Source organism: Myotis davidii, unplaced genomic scaffold, assembly GCF_000327345.1.
Source record: "Myotis davidii unplaced genomic scaffold, ASM32734v1 scaffold293, whole genome shotgun sequence".
Classification (NCBI taxonomy): domain Eukaryota; kingdom Metazoa; phylum Chordata; class Mammalia; order Chiroptera; family Vespertilionidae; genus Myotis; species Myotis davidii.
In genome coordinates this window covers 942,957-954,554 of record NW_006285115.1, presented here as the reverse complement: position 1 = coordinate 954,554, position 11,598 = coordinate 942,957, and the positions used below count along the sequence as shown (strand labels likewise).

General features: G+C 35.5%; 1 long non-coding RNA gene across 1 annotated transcript in view; it reads left to right on the top strand.

Annotated features, from left to right (window-relative positions):
* Nucleotides 1–7,592: 7,592 nt before the first annotated feature.
* The window catches only part of LOC107181813, a 4,829-nt gene continuing 823 nt past the window's right edge, over nt 7,593–11,598 (top strand). Inside the window, exons 1-2 of the long non-coding RNA XR_001512518.1 lie at nt 7,593–7,606; nt 9,942–9,947. This is a non-coding gene — a long non-coding RNA (uncharacterized LOC107181813). The remainder of the gene's footprint in view (nt 7,607–9,941; nt 9,948–11,598) is intronic.

Sequence of the window (11,598 nt, the reverse complement as noted above, 5' to 3'; positions counted from 1 at the left end):
TAGTTTTGTTTTTTTACAATATGATGCACTAATTTAAAAAAAAAAAGAGTTTTCCAGCTGCTTGGAAAACATTTGTAAACAAAGTTTTATAATAATTAGCTCTTGGTATATCGTTATTGTAGAAATGCTGCATTTATATATATACATGTATATATATATATATATATGAATCTATTATATTGAGCCTGCTATAGAGTTTAATCTGCAAGACATTATAGAGCTAGTCCCATTTCAGTAACTCAATACATGCAGTGATAGAATGATAGGTCTGACAGATTCCGAGAAATACTTAACTATAGGTTACATTTTATATTTATCACTTTTGATTTGCATTATTAACAGGAGACAATATAGCCTTGACTCTGTAACATGTAGGTAAAATTATAATTAAGTTGAAAATTACAAAGAATGACTGGCTTGCAATGTGTTTATAGTAATTTGAATTCTGTTAAGTTAGAAAGTGATGACACTGCTATTATTTTTTTTATAAATTCATACCTTCCTTAGTTTTCAGGATATTTTAATATTTTTGTATTTTTTAGAATCCTGTCCTCTACTCTTTTTAAACCTTTTCATTATATGTGCTTTTCATATTTATCACAGAAATCCATTTGTGTTAACTATCCCTTTCCCAGCATGTAGAAAGTGGTCTTTTCCCTTCAAATTGGACAAATTATATTTTGATGAATTTCTAAAGTGTCATGAATATCTACGAACTATGAATGTCCCAGAAAGAAATTTAAAATAAAATAAAAGAATATAAGCAGAGGAAAAAAGAAAGCATGGAATTTAAAAGGCTCAAACATGTTCAGTGTAGTCGAAATTACCCTGAGAGCAATGAGGTTGGAGTATAAAGCACAGTCCAAATCAGAAATGTCATCTAAAAAATACCAGGGGTGATAGAAAGTAATAGGTCTGGGGGGGAGGGGGAGGGCGGGGAAGAACATAATCAAAGGTATTTTTTGAAAGATCACCCTAAACTGTAAAATAGAATTTGATTTTTTTCTTTTTGTAAAGGGTAGGGTTATATACTGGTAGTAGAGGAGAAGTTAAACGTTTACAATAATCAAGCTCTTATTTAAAGATAGGGAAATAAGGCTGAGGGAATTGGAAGATTTCAAAAAATAGTTAGGTAATAAACCAAACAGGTTAGTCTTTAAGAAGTTCAGATGTATGAAGTGAGGAAAAGAAAAAAAAATCATGCTCAGATGCCCAGGGTGGAAAAATGAGTTATTTCTCTGGGGCTACAGGTGTATTAGAAGCATGTATAATGAGAAGGGAAATCAGCAGAGCTTCAGACATGCTGAGTTTGTCAGACTATAAGTTATTAAAGTGAAAGTCTCCCTTAAATCATCCTAATATGTGCATCTGAAGCATAGGGGAGCGTCCCAAAGGAGTATAGTTTGCTAAGATATCAGTTAGGAAGAAATATATAGGATGTCAAAGGAAATAATGATCAGAGAAACTAAGATCTAAGGAATAGATACAGAAAGGAATACACAATGAGAAACCAAAGGAAAGGAAAGAAAAGAAAGGGTTTCAGAAAGAAAGAAACAGTAAGAAAGTATTAACTATTGTTGGACAGTCCAGTAGAATTCAGTGTGTAAATGGTCCAAAAATAATTATTAAAGGGAATTTGGTGACCTTAACACAAGTATCAGTGGAGTTTAGTAGTTGCCCGGTTGTGTTGAATGGAAGGTAGGAAATATATACATGGAATGAGAAAGTGGAGTTAGCAAGATTGAGACTGTTTTATTCCTTGAAACTATTTGGTAGGTTAAAAAAGAAAAAAAAAAGAGAGATACAAGCCTAAAGAGATGGAGTGTGAGGCAAGAGAAAAATCTTTACCTCTGAAATTTTCAATGGTTCATGGAGTAATGGATATCTTCTATTTGCCCTTCCATATCTACTCTATGTCAAAGGACTAAACTGTTATGTGTATTTTTCTTTTGAGTTTGGCAAATGAGAATCTAGTCTATAGTCAGAGGAAAAGATACCTACACAAGACGTTTGTTCCCTCACTTTTTAATGTGCATTGCCACAAGCTGGTTGTGTCCCTTCACTGATTATCACATCTTAAAAAGACAGGGGGCTCCACAGTGTCTCTCTATCCACACAGTCTCAGGTTCTCCTTCTAGCTCCCTCAACCCCTTCAGGAAGGATGGAAGAAAAACACTCCACTTTGTTCGGAGCTGAGGATATGCAGAGAAAATGATATTTGTTTGTGTGTCAGTGAATAAGGGAGTAATTCAGTCTCACTTCTAGACTCTGAAGCTTCAATGATACAGGAAAAATTGCTGCCCTGTAAAAGGCTGACAGTAATACGATATAACCAACCACAACAGAGAGTGTTTTAATGAGGCAAGAACGTAAAGAAATGTTCACTAAATAATATATGGAAGATTGCTTGTTGTGAAAGGGGTGAGATGACAAGCTTAGGAAGACATAGCAATGGGAAGTCGGTTTGTGGGGGAAACATAGAGGTGAAAGCGAATAAAGGAATTAGAACCAAAGAGGCAGAGATTAATCCCGAGGTCTTCTGGTAACAGTGGAATCTCACATAGACATGGCATTCTTGAGATTACAATCGCAAACTCTGAACAAATCATAAAAACAAGTATTGTAAGGCTCTAAAGCAGTGGTTCTCAACCTTCTGGCCCTTTAAAAACAGTCCTCATGTTGTGACCCAACCATAAAATTATTTTCATTGCTACTTCATAACTGTAATGTTGCTACTTTTATGAGTCGTAATGTAAATATCTGATATGCAGGATGGTTTTAGGCGACCCCTGTGAAAGGGTCGTTCGACCGCCAAAGGGGTCGAGACCCACAGGTTGAGAACTGCTGCTCTAAGGGGTGACCATATTATGCAGTAAACCTGAGGGTACCTTCTGTCTACACTGTATGGATACTGAAAATAGCAGAAATTGCCCCCTTGCATGTGTGAAGAGTCAGAGTTTGAGGCTTCCAAAAATGGCAGAAAAGTGAAGGCAGGCATCCAGGAAGGAGAGAGAAGCATATGGAGGAGCACAGAGATTTCATTTAAACTGCATAACTTTTTTTTTTGTACCTGAATGACACACAAGTAGGGGAATTCCAATGTTTTCAATGAGAACGACCACTGAAAATATGAAGAGCTGCTTCCAAACCAATGATATAGAGTTTGGAGTTTGATCTCAGCCATGCTAACATCCTTCTATAATAAATAGTATTATTACTTAGGGGAAGAAAATAGAGTCAAAGGACAATAAATATGGCAATAATAAGAATGAAAATTAAATAATGCTAGAAAGACTTCATTCTCAGCCTATCTTCACTATATGATATCTTGAAGGAAGTTCTTCATGCTGAAAGGAAATAATACCAAATGGAAACTCTGATTTATAAGAAGAAACATAAACCTTGAAAATGGGAAATGTCTTGGCAAATGTAATATACTAGAGACCTAGTGCACAAATTCGTTCACAGGTCGGTTCTGACCAGCCGGGGGCGGGGGGGAGGGCCACGGGCGGTTGGCTGGCCAGTGTGCCGCCTGGTCGAACTCTCAGTCTAACTCCTGGTAGAGGGGACAATTTTCATATTAGCCTTTTATTATATAGGAGGATAATTTTCCTCTATTAATTTCTTTAAAGCACGAACAACTATTTAAAGCAAACTTTACAATACTCAATTATGGGATTTATAACATAAGTTTAACATATGACAAAAATAATACAGCAAATGGAACTCCATAGGTGTAATATTTTTACATCTTATGTGAAATAGAACAAATTAACTCCAGACCATACAAATGACAATCAAAACAGCAACAATTAAAAAAGTAAACAGATATAGCTATAATAAAATAAGAAATAATATTTAACTAACCAAAAAGAAAACAAGAAATATATAGAAGCAAAACAAAACAAAAAATAGGAAAAATTGAAAACAAAAGCCAAATGAGAGACATACATTTACCATAGCAGTTACACTGAATGTCATGAGCTACCAAAAATCCCACTGAGGTTACATTCAGTTGGATTAAAACCAGACCCAACTTTATTTAGTCTCCAGAAATGTACATGTATATAAAGGCAGAAGTACTATGATAAAAAGATACATGTATACCATTTTCTTAAAAGCCTGAAAATATGATACAGCTGAATTTATATTAGAAAAAATATATTTAGGGTCAGAACTAGAAAGTCAATATTATAATAATAACAGGTCAATTTATCAGTAACTCCAGCCTACAACATGTAGAAAAGCAGGAACGCCCTGTCAACACACAGATTCATGAGAAATAATAATAGATGGTTGTTGTAGGTCTTTATGTGAATTAGTGTTAGTTACATAAAAATAATTGAAACAGAAATTAGTAGCTAGAAGTGAAGTGCTTTCATAACTAAAACACACACACACACACACACACACACACACACACAGATATAGGAAAGAGGATGAAAAGTGAGGCAATTTTAATGATGTCTAAAAGAGGAGTCAGGAAATTGTTGTTAGAAGCTGAAAAAATGGGAACCCTGTTCTATGTTGACCAAATACCACCAAGACTCTTGCCTGTGTTAATAAGAAAGATAGAAAAAAATGACCTCATAGACCTGGCATATAGGATTTCAGGGCAAAAAGATAAAATTACCAAATAGCTTCATTTAGTGGCCTACGTTAAAATAGGAGAAGGAGATGAGCTGATGAGCTTGTTTACAACCAGATTTTAGAAATATATTTTTTAACCCAGGACTGCTGTATTGGAAAACAAATATGATTGTTATTTCCAGACTCTGCAGCTGGAAAAGGATTTTCAAAATGGACTCGAGGCAATGATCAAATCCAGGATAGCATCAGTCAGGGGAAACATCATGGGAGCTTGACTTTTATACTCTGTTAAAACTATAGAATAGCCCTGACTGGTTTGGCTCAGTGGATAGAGCGTCGGCCTGCGGACTGAAGGATCCCAAGTTCGATTCCAGTCAAGGGCATTACCTTGGTTGCCGGCACATTCCCAGTGGGGAGTGTGCAGGAGGCAGCTGATAGATGGTTCTCTCTCATCGGTGTTTCTAGCTCTCTATCCCTCTCCCTTCCTCTCTGTGAAAAATCAATAAAATATATTTTAAAAAAACTATAGAATAATGTAGGGCAGAGGCCTGTGGACAACCTCAGCTGGACAAAAAATTCTTCTAAAAACCTTAAGCACACAGACAAACTCACACTCCAAGGTAGAGGGAGCATAATTCACAGAAAAATGTCAGTCTGGCAGCAAGCAAGCTGTGAACAGTACTCAGGTGTAAACATGAGCCATTACTTATGGCTTGCCCAGTAAGGCCATGGCAGTACTATAAGCCAGTCCTCACTATGTATCTTCCTACCTCTCCGCGCTTTTGAGTGTGTGTCCACTGCAGTACTCTTCTCTGCCTCAGCTTTGTGTATTGACAATATGAGTGAGCAGATAAATTATCTTTTTAATCTGTAAATCTCTGAATCCAGAAAAGCTATACCCAAGCACTAAACAAAACAAAGACAAATAAAAACAAACAACAAAACAACACACAAAAATACCCCAAGAAATTATGATCAAGTAGCCTCTTCTATACAGGAACTTAGTGTAAATAATGATAGACTAGTTTTTTCAGCTAATTCCAATAGGACAATACATGTGTCGGTGAAAAGAGTTTAGTTTCTTGTCGAACCGGTTTGGCTCAGTGGATAGAGCGTCAGCCTGCAGACTCAAGGGTCCCGGGTTCGATTCCGGTCAAGGGCATGTACCTTGGTTGCGGGCACATCCCCAGTGGGGGGTGTGCAGGAGGCAGCTGATCAATGTTTCTCTCTCATCGATGTTTCTAACTCTCTGTCCCTCTCCCTTCTTCTCTGTAAAAAATCAATAAAATATATTTTTAAAAAAAGGAACAAGTCACCAGAACAACCACTACTTAAAGTGAATGCTGATGTGTTCACCTGTCCTTCTCAAGAAGGCCCTGCTGTCAGTAATTCAGACAAATGAATCGTAATGTAAATATCTGATATGCAGGATGTATTTTCATTGTTACAAATTGAACATAATTAAAGCATAGTGATTAATCACAAAAAAATATGTAATTATATATGTGTTTTCCGATGGTCTTAGGCGACCCCTATGAAAGGGTCGTTTGGCCCCCAAAGGGGTCGCGACCCACAGGTTGAGAACTTCTGATCTAGAGGATGTGATTTATAGTGGCCTGAGTGGTACATACATATTAAAGAGGTGACAGATTTATTTATTTATTTATTTATCTATCTGTCAACTGGGCCTAGTTGACTAACCTTGTGTCCCTATGCTGAGCTTAGACTTCCTCACAATATGGTGGTCCAGGGGTAACAAGATTTTTTTCTTTAAGTCCGATTTTTTTTTTATTTTTTATTTTTTTGACAGCATTGGTTCTCAAATAGAGAGGATTTGTCCCTCCAGGAGGCATTTTTTAATGGTATATTTTTATTGATTTCAAAGAGAGGAAGGGAGAGGGAGAAAGATAAACAACAATCATGAGAGAGAATCATTGATTAGCTGTCTCCTGCACGCTCCCCACTGGGGATCCAGCCCAACCCTGGAATATGCCCTGACCTCCTGCTCCATGGGTCGATGCTCAACCACTGAGCCACATAGGCTGGGCCCTCCAGGAGACATTTGGGAAAGTCTAGAGATAGTTTTGGTTGTCAAGACGGAAGAGGTGACGGGGACAGTTAGTGGTCATGTTATGGGGTTAATTGTGCCCTCCCAAAATTCATATATTGGAATCCTAACCCTATGTACCTCAGAATTTACCCTTATTTGGAAATAGAATATTGGTTCCTTATACACAGTTTCACTTTCCATGGTTTCAGCTACCTATAATCAGCTACAGTAGAAATGGTAAGTGGAAAATTCCAGAAATAAGCAATCCATACATTTCAAATTGCATGCTGTTCTGAGTAGTGTGATGAAATCTCTCACTCCATTCCTCCTGGCTGGTAAATCATTCCTTTATCCAGTGTACCCACACTATTTATGCTACCTGCCTACTAGTCACTTAGCCATCTTGGTTATGAGATCTAAATGTCATTATATTGCAATGTGTATGTTACTTAAAAATTCCACATTTGTGTTATAACGAGCAAGACAGTGCCACACAAAAAAAGTACTTGGTAAAAGTGTCACTATTGCTGAGACTGTAAAACCTACTCTAGGGGCAAGTATTTCTGGAGGTAGAAACTGACAGTCTCTTAGGTCTAGTCTCCAAAATTGACAAAGGGACACTTCTGCAGTGTTACATTTAGCAAATATTCCCAGGACTCATCCAGACTTAAGAAGAGGGGATATTGTTACTTTGTCTTTTAGTGTCTGCCATGTGACCATACTTATTTCTATTTCATATGCATGCAAAATACATACTCTCATCTAAAACCATAAAAGTCATCTTCCTTGAAAACATCAGAATTAGGTTCAGATTAGAAATAAATCTTTCTAAAAAAGTTTGTGTGTTTTTTCAAAAGGTGAAATAGCATAAAAAACTTAGGATTATATTAAGTTTTATAAATGTCAGTGCAAAAACTATAAAACACAGCGGATAAAAATTAAAGGAGATTTTAAAAATGGAAAAATGTAACCTGATCATACATTAGAAGAATGAATATGATTAAAATGATATATAAATTCAATACAACGCCTATTATAATGCAAACAGTTTTCTTTGAAAAATTGGCTAGTTGATTTAAAATATGGATATGTATGAACTTAAGACAAAACAATCTCCTGAATAAAAGAACAAGTCTGAAGAAGTTATACTATCTGACTTCATACGTTGATATCAAGAGGATGTTTTATTGGAAAGTAAGGTAGGAAGGGAGTAGAGGAGGGGTTTGAGAGGGAGGGGAACTGATTAATAGAACAATTGATTAATCAAAAATAGAACTAAAGCTACATAATTAGTTTACTTTGAGCAATTTAATAGGCAAATGAACATATTTGCAACAAATGGTAATGGAGTTAGTAGATATTTATGTAGGAAAAAGTGGCATTGACTTCTACTTCCTACTGTAAACAAAACATGAATATTAGATCATTGATCTTTATGTAAAAGCTGAAACTATGGACTTTTAGAAGAAAAGACAGACAGAAACTCTTTTAGACCTAGACAGATGCTTTTCTTTATTAGAAAAGGCAAAGAGAACAATATATATTTTAAAAAACATAATTCAGATGAATCAAATTAAAACTTTTTGTTCACCATAGATACCATAAGAAGTGGAATGAAGGCCTATGGTGGGGCAGAGGCTGGTGGAGAGCAAAGGGAGGGATGGGGGATATCTGTAATACTGTCATATATATATATATATATATATCACATATATATGCACAGATCTATATGTGTCCCAGTGCACAGATTCATGAACATAGAAAGGAAATTAATTAGAAGAAGTATTTTAATATCGCTATTCACCCTTTCTCTATAATAGAAGTGTCAACCAAATTCACAATCGACAATGACAGATTGAAACACACACATGCAATTAGTGCCAGCGAGAGCCTCTCTGTAAAAAGTCAGTAAAATATATTTTTTAAAAAAAATGAGATAAAGCCTGGAAAACGTTTCACAGACATTTGGTTAAAGTGTAAAATGTTTGCACCTGGCTATAAAGCAAGTCATGTTCCTGGGCTGAAGAAACTGCAAGGGGGCTAGTTGCTAGGGAGAGGAAGCCGGGCATTGCTATGTGACATCATTACCTGGCGCCCACAGCCACCATCTAAGGGCTGAGCTGCGCTGTGGGCCACATTTTGCACCATGGGGTCTCAGCAGCATTAGCTGCGATTTGGTGGGCTGTCGCTCCGGGGGGATGGCAGGGCCTGTGTCCCACTTGGAGGAAGACAAGTTTTGCTTTGTCAGCACCAGGTCCATGGTGCCGTTTCTCTGTAAATGGCCAGTGCGCGTCACAGCAGCTCCTGTGAGTCTGCCTCCTGGAGGTCAGTGTGTGTCATAGTGACTGGTTAGATGGTCGGACATATAGCATATCAGCCTTTTATATATGTAGATATTTAAAAATAAAGAAAATAAATAGTTAAGAATGAAAGAAAATATATGCAAACAGCTATCTGACTAAATGCCTAAAAGCAGAATATACATAGAACTGTAATTCAATAATGTAAAAACAACAAAACACTAAAAATAATTAAATATAAATGACTGAAACCAACATTCATAAAGGAAGATAAGCAAATCAAAAATTTCTTGCCATCATTAATCATCAGTTTATAGCAAAATTAAACTAAAAGTGGATACTCCTCCAAAGTGTCTAAAATTAAAAAAATTGTTGTTGAAAATGTGAAATAGAACTTTTTTACATTAACAATAAAGAGATAAATTTGTTGATAGAGAAAAAATGTAAAAAATTGATAAACTGAAAGTTACTTTTAAAATTAAACATATGCCTAGTATAAGTGCAATGATTGACTCCGAGGTATATAAGTAAGTGAATTAAAAGTATTTGTCTATAAATACCATTTACAAACATGTTTATAACAATTGTTTTCATAGTAATTTAGACCTAGAAACAAGCCAAATGTCTGCCAACATGAAAATATAGAAACAACTAGTGATATGTACATACAACAGCCTATTACTCAACAATTAGAAGGATCAAACCAGTGATACACAACAGTATCTCAGAAACAATGATGAACAAAAGGACAGACAGAGAGAAGAACGTATACTAGCATTCCACTCACGTTTTTTATCAAATAGGAAAAAAAATGAGAAAAGCGTAAGTTTTCAAGATTGAGAAAGGAAATGGACAGATTTTCTGATGTATTAAAAATGTTCTAAATCTTAAAGAAATACATGTGGGTTGAAAGGTATATACATTTGTAAAAACCCATCTAATGTTTTTATTGTTTTGTTTTGTCTTTGTTAATCCTCACCCGAAGATATTTTTCCATCGAGTTTTGTGTGTTTTTTTTTTCATTCCCCCACAGCGACTTCTCCTTGCCTGGTCTCTTTCATCGAGTTTTAAGTGGAAGAGAGAGGGAAAGACAGAGAAACATCGGTGTGAGAAAAAACATAGGATTTGTTGCCTCCTGCAGGAGCCCTGACAAGGGCCTGGGCCCAGGAGGAGCCTGCAACCAAGGTACTACCCTTGACAAGAATCAAACCCAGGAACTTTTGGTCTGCAGGCCAACGCTTTATCCACTGAGCCAAACCCATCTAATATCTAGTTAAGATTTATTCTATTTAAACCTTAGCAAAAATCAAGACTGAGATTTCTCATTAATAGTTTTGCTTTCTGCAGTTGTTTGGTTAGTAATTCTAAAACTTTTTCTGTGTCTGAGAGCTTTAAGCTAATTAGTAATTATGTTAACACTAATGCATCTAGATTTCTCACTGTTGGAGAAGGAATTTATAAACATGGAAAGGAAAGTAACTAAAAGACACCCTGTGGTATTAGCTATAACTTGGAGGTATGAGAATGAATTCATGGTTTTTAATTAATAGAGAAACACAAATATAACTATATATGTACACACAAGCATTCATTATACTGTACTGTATTGTACTATCCTATATAATACTATACTATACTAGAGTGTACCGAGTGGTGTTACATAATTAGTTGAAATTGCATGTATTCATATGAACCTTATTTGTGTGTGTCTGTATGTATATCTGTAAATATGCACAGATAAATAAATATATGTGTGTATGCATAGGTTTATATGTATAAATGTATATAGATACTTATACATATGACAGTTGAGCAACTTTATCACACATATCTTGATTTCTAAATATCATTATTTACTTCAAGGACCCCTGGCTTTTTAGAAAAAAGACAAATTTTAAGCCTGGGGAATGGAAAATATAAGGTAAACCATAACAAACTTATTCTTAAAAAAAAAAATAAAGTACTGAAACAAAAATAGAATTTATCAGGTGAATACAAAAGGGTCAGCTTCCACTGGCTAAATTGTTTTGAAAAGTGAGCATTAAAATAAATAATAAATTGAATGAATTATACTCAATTGAACAATATAATAATTGATACCTCAATTCTATAAATACATAATTAATTGAAAAATCAACAAGTGTTTGAGAAGCATAAAGGAAATGTTGTTTATTATGTCAGGATATCAAGTAAGATATATGAAAATAATATATAAGAGTTATAAAATCATCAGTTGTTACTAGAACTAATTGGTGAATGATTTGTAAGAGAGAGGATGTGTACATAATCTCAAAATAACTCTCCAAAAATTACGTAAATTCAAAGGGACAAATTATAAGTTATGTTGTTGTTGTTGCTAATCCTCACCTGAGGATATTTTTTCCACTGATTTTTAGAGAGAGTGAAAGAGAGGGGGATAGACAGAGAGAGAAACATTGATCTGAGAGAGACATTTTAATTGGTTGCCTCCTGCAAGGGCCCTGACCAGGGTTAGGGATCAAGTCTGAAACCAAGGTACCTGCCCTTGACCTGAATTGAACCCGGGACCCTTTAGTCCATGGGTTGATGCTCTATCCACTTAGCAAAACCAGCTAGGGCAGTTTTGATTGAAATAACATTATTAATATTGGAAAAACTTTAAGTATCACCTAAAATGAT